Source organism: Sinocyclocheilus rhinocerous, unplaced genomic scaffold, assembly GCF_001515625.1.
Source record: "Sinocyclocheilus rhinocerous isolate Xijiao unplaced genomic scaffold, SAMN03320098_v1.1 scaffold411, whole genome shotgun sequence".
NCBI lineage: Eukaryota > Metazoa > Chordata > Actinopteri > Cypriniformes > Cyprinidae > Sinocyclocheilus > Sinocyclocheilus rhinocerous.
Window position 1 is genome coordinate 2,062,216 of NW_015640493.1, and position 17,023 is coordinate 2,079,238.

The following is a 17,023-nucleotide window of genomic DNA, read 5'->3' on the forward strand; positions in this document are numbered from 1 at the left end:
AAAAAAAAAAAAAAACATTTAAAACTACCATGGCATTTGTATTCTAAATTGTAAATTGGATTCTAAACTTCCAACTAGAATAAATCAATTAAGAAGATTAAAATTAGTTTTCAATATTCAGAGACATGAATCAAATCCTAACAGGAGCATTGCTGGATATCAGGAGGTACTACATCTGCATGGATTTCTTCGAAATGTCATTCACCTCATCCTGTCTGACATATTCTAAATTGTAAATTGGATTCTAAACTTCCAACTAGAATAAATCAATTAAGAAGATTAAAATTAGTTTTCAATATTCAGAGACATGAATCAAATCCTAACAGGAGCATTGCTGGATATCAGGAGGTACTACATCTGCATGGATTTCTTCGAAATGTCATTCACCTCATCCTGTCTGACATAAGAGTTTGATTATTCCAATGCTGTCTTAAAAGCTTATCCCCCACACACTCTGAATAAAAACCAACCCAGAGCTTAGTCTATCAAGCTACAAGCATGTAGACAGTCCTGAGGTGAAGAAAAAAAAAAAAAAACAGATCAATACTGTCAAATAGGAAGCTTGGAGACTCTAGTGACAGTGAGGAAGGAGAGAGAGCAGGTGAAAGAAACCCTTCTGTTTGACAAATCAGCCTGTGAGGGTGACGATTTGGCTGGAATGGCGAGTGTTTGTGATTCACAGTGAATGCAGGACTTACCGCATGAACAAGTTCACCCTGCAGTGAACGCCACTCTTCACACATAATGCACTCTCCCTGGGTGAAAAACAGGCCAAGGATGTGGACGTATAGCTGAGGAGGCGAGGATACGGATACATCCTTCCTCCTCTTTCATCAATCAGTAAGAGCAGCTTTGAACCCGCTGCTGCGGTTCCTGACACTAAATGGCACACCTTGCCACGAGGCACCCAAAAGATCTTGTTAGTCAGAATATTTGGCCTAACACAATGATTCCCTTAACCATGCCCTTGAAACTCTCACCGCTTGACTTATCTGATAATGATAGCGTGGTGTTATAAACTTATGACCTCAGAATAGTTAAAGAGGAAGAGAATAAGACGTACTTGTATACGCCTGTTTAGGGATATTTTAATTTTAGAGCCACCTGAAGGCTGATGCATGCATTTGCATACATTAGGCACTTCTTACCCGGGGGGGGGGAAGAAAAACAGAATTGTTTCTATACCCAAGTGCATTATCCTAATGAAGAATCCGATGCATATTAAGCCATTTTATTTTCTTCAAATTTGGTGACGGCCTCCGGATAAATGCATGTTTCTTTTATGAGTAAATGCTGATGGGTAGAATACTCAATACATGAAGATCTGCTGCGTTCATGTGGGTTCGAATCTGGCCTGAGTCATGTCAAAAGGCCAATCTTGGTATATACCAGATTATCCAGTAGCAAAGAACAAATCAAAAATGAAAATAAATAGACATTTTACTACCCAAGGTTCAGCTATCCAAACTTTAATTACTATCAACAGATCACACATTAGTGTTATTTTCATATTGAAATGCTGAGGCCAGATAAATTTAATTCAGTATCTTGCTGTGCAATAACAATGACCCCAGAGAGTTTTTCTGGAAGATAATAAGTCTCTGTTACCCAGAATGGGTGCAAACCATAAGATGACTGCAGGTGGAAATCACTGTGATTCATTATCAGTAGTTTCTTTTTTCTTTTTTTTTTCTTTTTTTGAAAAAGCCATTAAGTTAGTACAAATAACAAAGAGATTCCGTACTTAATATTTTTACAGATCTGCTTTTAAAGTGGATATATTCTGTACAGACCTTCTCTAACATTCACAACACAAAGCTTCATGCCAGCAAAAGTGGGTTCAGAAACCTTTATGACTATGCCGAAATCCATGAGTACATTAACATATGGCAGAGCATATTTACATATCAAAACCTATTGAGTATTCATCCTGCCCCGATGGATTGCCAAAAGATGCATTTAAAGATCAGAAAGAGAGTGAATAATCATCATTTAAAATTAAATTCTGACCTTTGATGAACACAATAAGTGGACGGACAAAAAGTTACATGCTACAAAAGTGTACAATATCAGCTCTCTAACCCTCAGAAATGCACTGTAGAAAACCTGCAGTAATTCACATGATTAAAAAATGCCCATCTTTCACCAGAATGTGCAGCTCAAACTGCCAAATATAAAATAGCATCCAGTTTAGCAGTTTAAATACATCAAAGTAGTAAATAGCAAAAAATATAAAATACTACTACTAATAATATCAAATATAATGAAAATATACAAAGAGTAAATAACACTAATTAAATCATGTCAATTTTTCATCAAAACGAGTATATCAAATGTACAATAGCATTGAGATTTGAAGAAAAACATTTACAGGTTAAATCCCTCAGATCACTGCATACTAACGGTGTTTACTAAATATCTATTTGGCAGACACTTTTATTCACAGTGTTTTACAAAGCATTCAAGCTATCCATTTTATCCCTGTGAATGACCCATGACCTTGTTAGCTCCAAGCTCTACTAGTTTATCTACATGCATTTTAACAGCTTTTAATTGCATTTTTTGCAGCTTTTCCAAATTTCCAATGTTTTTTAACAAAAAGTGGTTAAAAATACTGTAATTCCTGCACGCTAAATCTCCTCTTTGAAAGCAAAGCCTCAGTGGTGGCTTAAATCCCTCAGATCACTGCACACTAACGGTGTTTACTAAATATCTATTTGGCAGACACTTTTATTCACAGTGTCTTACAAAGCATTCAAGCTATCCATTTTATCCCTGTGAATGACCCATGACCTTGTTAGCTCCAAGCTCTACTAGTTTATCTACATGCATTTTAACAGCTTTTAATTGCATTTTTTGCAGCTTTTCCAAATTTCCAATGTTTTTTAACAAAAAGTGGTTAAAAATACTGTAATTCCTGCACGCTAAATCTCCTCTTTGAAAGCAAAGCCTCAGTGGTGGCCACTGTGCTAATTTGTTTACACATCCGTGTGAATGTATCCCGATAAATAATCTATGTGAGACACAGATAGCTAGCCAGGCTTATAATATCTACACTGCTTTCATGTTTTGGCTGTAAAAACACCTGATGATCACTCCCTTTACCTGTCCGATCTGCCTCACTAAAGACATTTATCCTCATCTTCTCCACATCAGGTTTGGCTTTGCATGAAGGCTCAGCGGGGATTTGCTTTTGTAGTTCAAATCGTTGTCGCTTCAGGTTTGCTGCACTGCCTCATATCAAAATGCCTTACAGATTAGACACCTCCACCTTCAAAAAAAAGAAAAAAAGAAAAAGTAAAATGTTTTCAAAGATTATACTTCACAGGAAAATGCGACGAAAAGCACAAAGGGAATTCTTAATCCAGTTGCTAATGATACGAAACAAGTGTTCCTCAGGAATATTAGATTTTCAAGACTTGCCAAAGGCAGTTTATCAAACTGCCACCAGCTGATTTTTTTATGACAATGCCAGATATTAGCTAAGTGACTCATTTACCCCATGATTTCTCCATGCACATTTGGCTATGCGAATAATATTTAAACTCTAGCGTCTGTGATGTCTGCTTAACAGGAAACACTTGCAGCAGCACAACCTGACCTTTTTAATATTTTAATTCATTTTTCAACACTTTCATTAGCATAGTTAAGGCTTTCTTAATGCAAAACACTCAATATAATGGACTTTAAGATCCCTCAAGGGAACAAGGCTGACAGGTGTGTAGTGTTGTGGAGTTTCATGCACAGGTTTCCACAGCACGAACATTATGTGTGACATACATTGCATGCTGTTTATAGACATGCAGGGAAACAGGACTATTTAACCGTTTGTGCTTTACTGTCCATTAGTTCTGTGTGCCGTGTTATTTTAGCATCATTATATCAGTTTCTATTATTAATATTTTGAATCTGTTTTTCATGTTATATTTTCCATTTTAAAGTTTGAGTAATTTTATTATTTTAAATAAATAAATAGATAAATAGATGTGAATGAAAGCATCTGGCAAATGCAAAAATGAGACAGCAAACTTTTAAATTCTTAATTCACACCCGGTTTGTATGAAAGAAATTAAAAAGGTCTTTAGCAGTAAATGTTCCCTTGATCTTTTGAGATTAATGCACTTTAAATGAATGCACAGTAACTTTCAGAATTCAAAACATCTGTGTAAAAATAATATGTAATATATTGAAATATGTTGCACAAAAAGGTTGAAACTGATTAGTAAATTCACCCTCCAAAGTTAAAAGCCTTTCCTCATTACGAGGTGTAACCCATGCCAGACTCTGGTCCACTATGATTACAGATAACAGCCGTGTCATGCAGTATCTCCCAACCATAGGAAGTGTCTTCCATCTATATGACCTTGAGGAGTGTGAAAGAGTCTGCTTTTCTTGCTAAATGTGTCTAAACAGACTGGCCTTTCTCCCCTACACCTGTTCGGCTTGATATTAACATATTTCAGTGAGGACAGAGTGTGCATGTGAAAGCAGACTGAGAGGATTAGAGCGAGACACACGTGAACTACAGCACTGCAACTGCTGAGGAAACACCCCCTTGTGCTGTTCTGCTACTGCAGGAAGAAATTGGGTATTTCATAACAACACTGTGTATGGGATTCATTTGGGGTTTGTATGGGATTCCCACTGTGTATGGGATTCAATTACTGGAAATGTTTGGTGGGGTTCAATTTATAGCTGCCAAAGGGTTGGCATACATTTTCACCTTGCACTGGGAATGTTTACATGGTCAAAAGCATTTTTTACATGGTCAAAAGCACTTATGCAGTTATGTGTTCTTAAAACGCCAACCAAAAAGAGACAGACATCGCTATAACACTTTCTGGACTTTCCAACAGTCAGTAACCATTGGTGGAGACCAGGTGAATGAATACTGGCTTTTTTTTATTTAGAACATTTTTCAAAATATGCCTACTTTTTTTTTATTTTTTTTATATACTCTAAATATAGGCCACTAACACTATACATATAAAACCATTCAGGTTCAGTAAAAGTTTGGGATCAGTAGGATAATTCATTCATTCATTCATTCATTGTAATTAGTATAGTATTACATTGATCTGAAGTGGTAGTAAAGCGTTTTGCATTGTTACAATAAATAAATAAATAAATAATATTGACCCAGACTTACACACATAGGTTTTTGGCAAGCAAGAAATCAATCAATCAATCAATTATTAAATATTTTACCAGTGACATTTTTGTAAATCTTTTATATTTTTTTTTTGTCTGCTGTTGTTGACATCACAGCTCATGCACAAGCCTGAAGACAGGAATTTGTATATACTAGTCAAGAGCTTGTGCGCATTGTCATGGTGCTATCAGCCAATAAGTGATGTCAATCAGGATGTTATTTACAGTACCTGCTGCTCTGTTTACGACTCAAAAAAAGGTTTATAAATTTAACTGTGTGCCTGTAAAGCAAAGATGGCAGCATTCAGGTTGCTACTTCCATGGCTGAACGTGCAACCACCATTGAGATGAATGGGAATGCTAACTGATTTTTATATTGAAAATATTGGTTCCTTTTAAAGTCCAATGCCAGACACTGAACTTCAACAGAACTTCACTTGGTTTGAGTGGAATATTTCTATTGACTGATGCAATAACTTTAGCAGTTCTGAGAAACGTTTCAGCAAACCCAACTACAGATTATGCTAGCTTAAAAAATTACCGGTTAACATTCTCTCCGTACCAGACTTTGATGTCCGGTTTGAGAAGAGACCGTCCCCATCCATACGGTGTAATCCCTTTATTTGCATACATAAATATAATCCCTTAATATGTACACCAAGGGCCTTCAAATTATTCGGGTTAAATGTTGCTATTATCAGAAGTCATTCTCTGCAGGGGAAAGGCCACACTTTTACTTTCTCTTCAAAATTTCAAGTCATTAGAGTAGAGAGAACACTTTCCATATTCCTCTCCCAATTGATGTGAATGGTTAGGCATTTAATTAAATTTGCTGTACATAAAGTCATTAGCGAGCTTTTTGAAAAGTGTTATGCTCAACTGAGTCTAATTATTACCCAGTGAAAGCTGGCTTCAAAGTTATTGTCTTTGATGATGATACACAGTCTCACATCGGCTGTTCCTTTGTAATCTTCAGGCGCCTTCTTCCTCAATTTCACCTTCTTTTCGCCAGAGTTCAAAGAAAACAGGGATGTATTTTTAGCTTCTCCGATTAGGTAAAACCATAACCTTTCAGATTGCTGTTTTAAACTCTGATCCAAGAAGCTGAGAAACTTTTCTTCACATCAACTTTTTCGGTAAATGGAAATCAGTGCATTAATAAAATAAAAATGTTACTAATCAAATTAAAATGCAAAAAAAAAAAAAAAAATTCAATTAATCGTGATTCTGTAAATTAGCACTCAATATTTACAAAAGTCAGTAAACATTAAACCATATAAATTAATGTGTAGAGGTGAATGAATGTTGTCATTTTTTTTTTACATATAAAACAACTTGGCCTACTTTTTCATAATGGGCTCCAAATATAGGCCACAAACAAACAAACAAACAAAAATAAATACATACTTTAAAATGTATTTATTAGGTTATTCCTTGTCAACTCAACCAGATGTCCCTTGGCATTAAAAGGGCATTAATATATATTTAATACTTCCTGAGTTACATGCAAACTTGCACTTCAAAAGTGCTCTTTCCCATTTTTGAATGGCCACCATTGGTATATAATGCAACAAAGATTGCTAAAGTCAACAGATTTTACTAATAGACCTATCAATCTCTGTGTAAAAATAACATAATGATGCTGCCATCTTTCTGAAGTCATTTTTAACCCCCTGTAATTTGGCTCTGAATCTGAGGTGAAATTTTGTCATTTTGACCCCCCTCTACAAAATAGTGGATTACTCAGAAAATATACATTCGTGACATTTAATATTTTGGCTTTCCTCATTATGATGTTTATCTTTCTTAAGAAAAAAAAAATTAGAAAAGAAATTGGAGCTGGGTAATTTTTTTAAATTTGGTTGCTTTGACATGGAACAACCCTATTTATTTATTGTTTGTTTGGAAAAATAGTAATTTTATCATTAAAAGTTAATCACTGTAAATCAATGTAAATTAAATTAAAATGAATTGTTTTAAAATTGCAAAAATAGGTTTTGAAAATGAATCATGAATCAAATTTGTCTGTTTAATATGTTTATTTGTCATGTTTAATTCAATGTTTCTGTTACGGGGCTGACAAGACATGAGACATGCAGATCCATGTGCAAGCTTTATTAAAGCAGAGAGGTCAGAAACATTTAAGTGAGCTTCACATGACAACGAAGAATGAAAAATATAAAAATGTCAAGAGGCAGTCGTTCAATCTGTCAGCCCTCTTCCTTCTTTAATTAGTGAGTGTGACAGACCTCTGACAGAAAAGGGCGAGATTTCATTCAGAAGGTGAGACACAGTGGGACATAGCCTTTATTTCCTTGCAATCATTATTTTCTCCATTGTCTAGAGATGCTGTTTTGCTGAACCCTCAAAGGTTAAACCCTGTTTCCTGATTCAAACACCATTGATCTCAATGCCTTGCTGCCTCCTCTCAGCTCAGCCTGACTCAGCAGGATCACAAGCTTTAAATGCTTCAAAGCCAAGCCCATTAAAACACAATAACTCGTTAAATGAACGAGGTGCTTCCACTGTTTTGGGATGCAATTTAGCGTAAGAAATCACTTACGAAAATCCCTGTTTGGAATGTAAGGATTAGTCAGAGCACATTCTTTAAAGTATCTAATGACGCCACAGCTCAGCTGAAAGATCCATCTCTTTCCTCAGATGAAGATTTCTAAGTCTTCCTGTGGGAAAGAGACAAGTGAACCTAGACAGTAAAGGATCCAACAGTGGGCCTTCAGCTAAAAAGAAACAGCAGCAAAACATAAGAGAACAACAATCATTGCGCAGGGACTGTTGTGTCTATTCTTACCATTAAAGAAGATACATCAGACTGCAGTTCCATATGGAGTCATTTAGACCTTCTGTTATGATCGGGTTACGGATATTAAAGTTGAACAGGAGAAATGTTATTTACTGTAATGATAATATAATAAATTGTTAAATATAGGTCAAGTTACATTTCATTATAGTTCGGAGTCGGACATTCATGAAAGTATCTGAAATGCTAGCATTTTGTCATGCTACACTGCCAAGTGTTGGAAATATAACTGTAACAATAAAAAGTGACTAATTGTGAAAAAATAAATAAATAAATAAAATACTATCATGCTACTAGTTAAAAGAACAGTTCACCCAAAAATGAAAAAATACTGAACACCCTCAGGCCATCCTAGATGAGTTTATTTCTTCATCAGAACATATTTGGAGACATTTAGCATTACATCACTTGCTTACCAATGGATCCTCTGCAGTGAATGGGTGCCGTCAGAAAGAGAGTCCAAACAGCTGATAAAAACATCAACTACACAACCACAACCACACAACTACAGTCTATCAACATCCTGTTAAGTTAAAAGCTTCTGGACAAATTATGGTCCATAATTCATAATAATGTTAAAGGGGTCTTGAACTGAGAAATCAAAATTCCCTTGATCATTTTACATACAAGACGTCATTGTACTATAAAAACATCCCGTAAGTTTCAGAACTCAAACTTTCGTGTTAGTCTAAAATCAGCCTATATTGAAGTCAATCTGCCAAAACGGCAGGTCATGGAATGTGCCACTTTATGACGTAATAGTGTGGCTAAACACCGCCTCCACAGAAGATGATCAACGCCTGCTTCTACATCACTGCCTGTTTAGCCCCACCCACCGATTCACGCATGTAATATAAATAACGACAGAGACAAACGCAGGTCTATGCAGAAACCAAATGATAAAGATGTTCCGAAGACAACAACACATTTTGCAATGCCAAGTTGAGGACAAACACAGTCTTTGCATCGCCTTCCATCTGATCCCAACATTAGAAAAGAGTGGATGAACTTTATTTTTAATGAAGATCCAGACCGCGTCAGTAAGAACTTGGTCCTTTGTTCACCTCATTTTACCATGGATTCGTTTATAAACAAGGCAGAATTTGACGCAAAAATTGAAACAAAAAAAAAAACGATGCTGTGCCGAATATATTGGATCCGACAGTAAAACACACAAGTGTGAGTAACTGTTTTTATTATGTGCTCACTATTGCTTTGTCAGTTATTACAGATTGTTTGATATGTACTGAGTATTTATGCGTTTTTAACCTAAATCACATCAGCATCCATCCATGAAGGATGTAGGTTGTCAAACATACACAACTGTTAGCCAATCATCGCAGTGGGCGTTTACTTCCGAGTCAACAATCCACCACGCTTATTCAAACAGAGCGTTCCGATGAGCGGGGTCAAAACAGGACAGAAAGTAGCATATTACTTATAAATTATGTTTTTTGATGTAAAAATCTTGATAATATAATAAGTGCACATCAGAGAACAGTACAAAAAACAAAAGCAGTTCATGACCCCTTTAACATTATGAAATATATTTGGCATACTTCTTTAGAACTGTCTTGGACTGTCTTGTAAGTGCTTGATCTGTGCATATTTCTCTCCTGATTTGGATGAGATTTTTCACTGCAATATTGTGGATGTCCTTTTGTGGGTGAACTATTCAAGTTGGTTAGTAGTTTGCCTTGCTTACTTGCAAACACTTTTTCAAAAGTACTGCACATTTGTACATTTCAAATCACAATAAACAGAATCATAACTTTGTTCAATCACAAGATGTAATTCGGTTACCCAAGCAGTTTGTCAGGAATGGTGTAAATACTGAAGTTTGGTGCTGCATGGCTTGGCTGCGAGCCAGCTATTGATCACAAAACCGGTACCAGCAGAAGAAAAACTGCTGACAGCTCATGAATTCACCAAGGACATGGGTGTCCATTATTTAATCATCATTTCTTGGGGAAAGCGATCAGTTTTCCTTCTCCTAACGTCCTCTCAATAGGAGCTGCCACTCCAGAACCAAAGTGTAAATTGCAACTGTTCCTCTCTCCTCATTTCTGCCTTGTTGCTCTTCTTGACGTTAAAAGTGAGTCAATACCTGTTTCCACCATATAAAGGTAGAAGTATTTCACTATGAGAAACGACACAAGTAATAGGATTTAATGGCACAAGATGTTCTAGCATATTCTCAGTATGTAATTCTAATTATACGTGTGAGGTAATAAATTAAATTACCTAAATGCATAAATTTTAATTTAAAATTTTAATTTAATAAGCTCCCATGAATGCATATATTCAGTGTATATATATATATATATAAATAAATATAATTGCTATTATTATTAAGTGCTATTGCTATTTTCATATCATTATAGATTTTACTTGTAGTGAGAAGAATGTACACACATTCACACATTCATTTCAACCTTCTTTTGAAAAAAAAAATCATTTGTTTTTTTAATATCTTATTGGATCTTTCCCTTGATTTGCCATTCTAATAACACCATGGGAAATAATTGCTTTTCAAATCACAAAAGGGTTATGAGACATGCATCATAAATTTTGAAGTCTCAGGTCTTTTGTGCTGCTATAGCTGTTCAATGAAGGGAAACAATACAGGAAAGAAAGTGAAAAAGAGAAAAGCACCCTATCTAATAGACTTGGTAGAGACACTCATGCAAGAAAAAAAAATCCAGAATTCCATAGTTTTTGCTCTTACTGTGAACCGCAGAAGCCCAAAAGGCTAAATGCACTTAAAGAGAAATTGAGATAAATAAACACTCCTCTCATTTTTTATTACCCCTCAATGTCTACTCTTTATTGATCCACTGACTCATCACACTTCAGATGAAAAAACATCATTTTTAGAACGGTATCCCGTTTTCATTTGTATTAGCATTATTAATTGTAAGCTCTGCACATATCTCTAGGTTTTAAAAATGCATAAATCATTTAGGAGCATGATTTATTTGTATTTAAATATAAATGAGAAGTTGGACTTCCATTTTTTCATTAAAATGATGAAGATGATTTACTAGGGGAACATAACAGAAGGATGGCATGTCCACGATCTTGAATTTAATATGACAAAATTGGCATATATCATGAGTTATTTTTGATGGAAATTCTGTAAAGAATGGTTTATATATAGTGCAGCCTGTTTTTTTTTTTGATAGTCAGTTAAATATTTTACAAATTGAAGGCCTTTCATCTAATTAGACTTTTTATGATTGGGAACTAAATGCAAAATAAAAGATCAGATTAAGATGAATATTAAGTCTGCCTGGCATAAACACAAAAACAGCTTCACATTAAGTAACACTTCAGACAAAATATTTTAAACAGGACAACTAATAATATTAAATGAATTTGATGGCACATTTAAAGCTGTTCTTCAAAACTATGAAACACAAATCATATAAACAGTATAGCAATATATCTACCAGACACATTTTTTTACCTCTGCAGGCATAAACCAATGCTATATACTGTAGTAAGCTGGGGCTAACTAATCAGCTAACCAGCTAAATCTAAACCACCTGGTGTCAACTGTAAGTCAGTCAACTAATGTATATTATCTGTGTGGTCATCACTTCTTCCTAGTTCCCTTTTGGTTGGACACAATATCCCACACAACTTGAGATTTTTCAAAATGAGGGACATGAAGGATCTCTGCATTACTATGAGTTAGCTGGTTAGCATTCTTCATGTATCCCCTGAAGTGGGACTGAAGAAAGTGTTTTAACATTAAAATGATTACATCATCTTTAAAGACTCAATATAGCGTTACACAAACTTAATTTACCATTTCAAAAGTGTATTTTCTTTTTATCAATCCCTCCATCCACCTAAGAAATACATCAGCATGACTTCATCTAAAAGGAGCAGCAGTGGCAAAACACACCTGCTGAGAGAGCACAGGCCTTCCCCCCTGAGAGCCTCTTGCAGCAGGTGAATGGGTCTATCACCTTCCATCTCTCCCACACTGAGGAACATCACACTGCAGGAAACATCTTAATGTTGTGTCTGCCCACACTCTCACCTGAACACACACAGAGACAACGATTGACTCACTTCAGATCACAGTTTACCCAGGCTTACCAAACTCAGATGATAGATTTTACAAAAACAACCTAAACACTGCTTAACTTTATTCTGTTAACTGTCTTCTGATTTGACTAAATAGAAAGATTTCAAGCAGAGATTAAAGTGTCAGTTCACCAAAAAACATTCTGCCATTATTATTCTGTCATCATGTCATTCCCGTTCTTTATACAAATACAGTTTAAAGCAGATCTATGAAGTCCTAACTATATTCCAAGTGTGTGACTAAAATTGAAGTATTAATGGCTCAAAAATCCCCTTTCCATGGACAAATCAAATATACAACCGATCATGCAATATGGACATCAGTTACGTCATGTCTAATGACAAATGCCATAGACCTAAGTTTCTTTTCAAAAATACATTTTATCAGCTGTGATTGGTTAGCTGGGCCAGTGTGTGTTGTGATTGGCACCACTCGGCGCCTGGTCGGGAAATGACATCCCCCTTACCATACCCACCTGCGAGCTTCAGTGTAAATATTGCGTCAATATCAAATCAATTTGAGCGCGATTTAAATCCGGATGATTGTAACCACTCTAAGTTCGTCTGCCTTGGGAAAGCTAGCGTGTCTGCGACATAGTGATAACACTCGTTGCCTTCTCTAGTTCAGCTCAACCAGGTCTCATCCCATTCATCGAGATTTGTGATATCACAAATCCCGGGAAAATATGCGTTGCAGTGCAAACGAATCATTCGTTGTAGTTTTTAAAAAGTGATTTCTGTTAAATAAAATATCTCCTTTTGAAGTGGACTTTGAACTTTGTAACTCTGCAGATCTTTTTTATGCTCAAACAGCAACATTACAGACTAACTAAAGTTGAAAAAGTGAAAAAGCATAATAGGACCCCTTTAAGGTTGGGCAGGTGCACACCAATTCCGAAAACAGTCCGTTGCAGTTTTCTTATATCTGATTTGCTGGTTGACCCAAACCAGACAGTTATTGAAGTGCAAAGAACCGACTCAATAACAGCTGAGTCAAACTCTATAATCTGCGCCTGTGGAAGGTTGAACTTTTTTAGTTGATGAAGGAAGTACTACCTCTGCTGTGCCTTTTTTTCACAATGGAGTCAATGTGATTGTCCCACTTCAGGTCCTGAGAGATGGTGGTGCCCAGGAATCTGAATGACTCCACTGTTGCTACAGTGCTGTTCATGATGGTGAGTGGGCGGAGTGCAGGGGGGTTTCTCATAAAGTCCACAGTTTTGAGCGTGTTCAGCCCCAGGTTGTTGTGACTGCACCAGACAGCCAGCTGCTCAACCTCTGTAATCAGACTTTTCATCGTCCTGGATGAGACCGATGACTGTGGTGTCATCTGCAAACTTCAGAAGTTTGACAGAGGGTCTACAGAGGTGCAGTCATTTGTGTATAGGGAGAAGAGCAGTGGGAAAAGCACGCACCCCTGAGGAGCTCCAGTTCTGATGGTGCGGGTGTTGGATGTGAGTTTTCCCAGCCTCACTAGCTGCTGCCTGTCTGTCAGGAAGCTGGTGATCCACTGACAGATGAAGGTGAGTAGAGAGATCTGTGTCAGTTTATTCAGAAAGGTAACCGGGATGATGGTGTTGAAAGCGGAGCTGAAGTCCACAAACAGGATCCTTGCATAAGTCCCAGGTTTGTCCAGATGTTGGAGGATGCACTCCAGTCCCATGTTGACTGCATCATCTACAGACCTGTTTCCTCAGTAAGCACACTGCAGGGGGTCCAGCAAGTGTCCATCATCTTCACAGATCTTAAGTGCTGGTGAGAAGCAGTAGGGGAGGGAGGGGGAGGGTGTTGATGGCTGTGTTGTGAGACGGTCAGAGCGGGTGTGGGGTGTGAGAGCAGGCTTTTCGAACCTGCAGTAAAACTCATTCAAACCGTCAGCTAAAAGCTGATTCTACACAGTGCTGGTGGATGGGGTGTTGTAGCTGGTGATGGCTTTCAGGCCCTTCCACACTAATGTAGGGTCATTGCTTGAAAACTGGCTTTTCAGAGTAGCTTCTCTTAGCTACTCTCATCTCCCTATTCAGTGTGTATTTGGCCTGTCTGTACAAGGCCCCACTCCCGCAGGCATCCTTATTTGGCCTGGCAAAGCTGTTTGAGTTTTGCACTGAACCAAGATTTGTCATTGTTAAATGTTAAGTCCTGGCTGGATCACACATGTCCTCACAGAAACTGATGTAGGATGTCATGGTGTCTGTGAGCTCATCCAGATCTGTGACTGCAGCCTCAAAAACACTCCAATCAGTGCAGTCGAAGCAGGCTTGTAAATCCCGCTCTGCTTCATTAGTCCTTCTCTTTACAGGTCTTAATACAGGCTTAGCAGATTTAAGTTTCGCTTGTAGGCTGGTAGAAGATGGACCAAACAGTGATCAGAGAGTCCCAGAGCTGCTCGGTAGATGAAGAACCAAACAGTGATCAGAGAGTCCCAGCCGCTCGAGGGACAGAGTGGTATGTATCCTTTAAAACTGTGTAGCAATGGTCCAGGATATTGCTGTCCCTGGTGGGGCATGTGATGTGCTGTCTGTATTCAGTTCGCGGGTGAGAATAATAATGAAAGAGTCCGGGTAACATTGCTCTGTGTGTGTGTGTGATCTGATCAGTCAGCTGTTCCAGCACCGTGTTCACACAAGTGTCAGGAGGAATGTATGCACTCACCAGAATAAACAAGGAAAACTCCCGCGGTGAATAAAAAGGCTTACAGTTAATATAGAAAGCTTCCAAATTTGGCCAGCACATCTTCTTTAAAACTGTCACATCTGTACACCAGCCTTCGTTGATATAAAAACAATCCACCGCCTCTCGGTTTCCCCGAAGTCTTGGTGACGTGATCCGCTCTGAACAGCTGTAAGCCCGTTAGTCCGGGATGGCTCCGTTCAACCAAGTTTCCATGAAGCAAAGTGCAGCAGAGTTTTAAAAAGTCCTTGTTTGTGTGTTATGCTCCAAAGACTTTGGGAAACAATTATTCTATTTTATTTTGTGCGGGTGAGGAGTAGTAGTTTGTCTGTTTTATTTGTTATGAGTCCTGGAGTCCTGAAACCGCGCTGTCGGAATTTCACAACGTTTGCGTCGCTTGGAGCACTTATCGCAGCTCCTCTGACTAGAATGTCCAGTAAAACGTCTGAATGCTGAAAAGTTGGCAATAAGTTATTTGTTGTGCGATTTCTGATGGCAAGGAGTTCGTCCCTTTTAAAGCTGATCAGAAAAAAAAATACTTAAAACAGGACAAACAAACAAAAAAAAAAAAAGTACCAAGGAGCTACAAACCGAGGCAGCCATGCATGGCACCATCTTGTTCTATTCATGCAATGACAAAGCTGAAGTTTTAGCAGCCATAACTCCAGTGTCACATGATCCTTCAGAAAACATTCTAATATGCTGCAAATTTTGTTCTGAATTCTCTCTCAACAGGAAAAATTATAATAATAATAATAATAAATAATAAAAATTACTGAACCCAAACTTTGGAATGTTAAATTGACTTTTTTTTGTTTGTTTGTTTTAGGTTTAACAGACATCTGAAAAGAACTGTATGAAGATTCTTAAAGTCTCCTTTTGTGTTCCACAGATTAAAAACATAATAAAATAAAACAAAATAAAATAATAAGGTTTGGAATGACATGAGGATGAACATAAGAATGCATAACAACAACAACAACAGTATTTTCATTTTTGGGTTACACAATTCCTTTAAACCCAGGTAAAAATGATTACATGTATTTCTTTAACCAAAGATCGTATCTTTAAAAAAAGCAGTCCTTTTGTACATATTCCATATCGCTTACACCTTTCCACTCACATAAACAATATAAAAAACATGTTAGATGTTTTGCTTTCATTCCCAGAGAGGGCGGCGGTCTCATCAAAAGCTGATAATGACAGCAGTCCTCTGCTGCTGGAGCAATGAGTGTTTGTATGAGCAGTCATCCCTCTGATGTTTTAACACCCCCACACACACATCCACGTACCCAAGTCCATAAATCTGTGGGTTTGATTTCCCTTGGTAGGAAAAAAAAAAAAAAAAACCCAGAAAGAAACAAAACTAATGGAAAATTTCCTGGTGGATGTGTCTGTGAACTCTGCATATATTTTGAGATAATCCAGCTTTGTGTTTTGCGGTAAAGCGTCACTCTCCTCCAGTGTCACAGTGACTTATCATTGCTATAACAATTATAACAACATTAGGCACACAGAATGCACAAGACACCACTCTCACCGTATAAACAAGGTGGCTGTAGCTTTGATCCACTATTGACTTGTGATTTAGCATCGGCTAGATGTCAGGCTGTTTAAATATGAGCCAGGCTGCTCAGATTTAGAAACGCTATGAGAGGATACTGGGTGATTAAAAAGTACAGAATGTAATTTCCTAAAACAAATTTAAGCCAGTCACTTGACCTCAGAGGAAAATGTTATTGCTTAGAGGTTGGAGTTTCATTTTATCAACTTTGTCTCAGATATTTCTTCTAAAATTCCTAAACATAGACAAATTGGCATACAATAAAGTAAAAACACAGTATAGAGCTATACAATTAAAACTGATAGTTCAGAATTTGGATATGGAAGAATTTGATGTAAAATATTTGAGTTGAATCTGACTTTTTAATTGCAGGATATGGAATAATGCCAAACCTGAGCACAGTTTAAAACATTTGAGCCATCTTTACTGAATCTCAAAAATAGATTTTTTTTTTTTAGATTAAGAAGTATTGAGCAAATGTTTTTCTATTTTTTTCCATCCATTTACACTGCTGTCTTTAAGAAACAACAGCTTTCCAAAGTTGAGAAAATGTTCCTTAATCAAAGTTGATTTTCCCCCTAAATAAATTTACATTTTACCAAAGCAAATTGTTTTTGAAATAAAGAATATGCAGAAACAGTGCAGCAATAAGCATAACCAAAACAAATCTAAGTCATGAACCTGGCAAATATATATATATATGTATGTGTGGTGTTACAGCT

At 36.9% G+C, this 17,023-nt stretch overlaps 1 long non-coding RNA gene across 1 annotated transcript in view; it reads right to left on the minus strand.

Moving 5' to 3' along the window:
* The window catches only part of LOC107753290 (uncharacterized), a 9,546-nt gene extending 2,803 nt beyond the window's left edge, over window positions 1-6,743 (minus strand). Inside the window, exon 1 of the long non-coding RNA XR_001641453.1 lies at window positions 6,670-6,743. This is a non-coding gene — a long non-coding RNA (uncharacterized LOC107753290). The remainder of the gene's footprint in view (window positions 1-6,669) is intronic.
* Window positions 6,744-17,023: the final 10,280 nt, after the last annotated feature.